Raw genomic sequence first — 970 nt, 5'->3', positions numbered from 1 at the left:
CCCACATCGTTTGACAACCGATGCTGGTGTGTTTACGTCCCCGTAACTTAGCGGTTCGGAAAAAAAAGAGACTGATAGAATAAGTGCTAGGCTCACAAAGAATAAGTCCTGGGGTTGATTTGTTCGACTAAAGGCGGTGCTCCAGCATGGCCGCAGTCAAATGACTGAAACAAGTAAAAGAGTAAAAGAGATATTTTATTATATTCATCATATATATTGTTTCCGGTATAAATTAATATTACTAAGAAATATTACCGGTCCCTGGGGCATTGGAAAAAAAAAAACAAAAAAACTGCCGGTACGCCACTTCAGATAGTTTGAGAGGCACTGATCTAGAAGACCCCGACAAATAAGTCAATTCCAGAAGATTACCGAAAATCGAGATGAAAGTAGTCCTGTTCTTGATGAACTCGGTAACAATAAACAAAGGTCGCCAAACAATACTACACTGGATTTGAAACCTCGATTATTAATGGCTCAGATTTCAACGCAGTATTACAAATATTTATGTAAAAACCACTACCGCCTGGTTAAATAATTGTACTTACCTATTAAGTGACTTCGAAGATAAGAGTAAGGAAATCCGGAGTTCTGGAATACTTAAGGTATTCATTCTAGTGTAGATTTGCGGGACTGTCGTATAATAGTTAAGTATATTAGACGTCAGTTTTTTTCTTTGTTATTAGCGATCTTTCATTGATATTATTAGATATACCCGGCGTTGCTCGGGATTAAAGAAGCATAGTTTTTTTTTTATTGTTTCACTTGTTTCAGTCAGGTGACTGCAGCCAGATCGACCCCAGGATTCATTCTTTGTAAGCCTAGTACTTATTCTATGTGTGTCTTTGGTCGAGCCTCTAAGTTACGGGGACATAAACATAGCAACATGAGGTATGACGTCAGCGACTGGGGAGCTGACCGCTGACCGGAACTGGGAGCTGACCGGAAGATGAAAAGGGGCAGAGGGAGC

Source organism: Octopus bimaculoides, chromosome 3 (assembly GCF_001194135.2).
Source record: "Octopus bimaculoides isolate UCB-OBI-ISO-001 chromosome 3, ASM119413v2, whole genome shotgun sequence".
In the NCBI taxonomy this organism is placed as follows: Eukaryota; Metazoa; Mollusca; class Cephalopoda; order Octopoda; family Octopodidae; genus Octopus; species Octopus bimaculoides.
Note: the sequence above shows the minus strand (reverse complement) of the source record.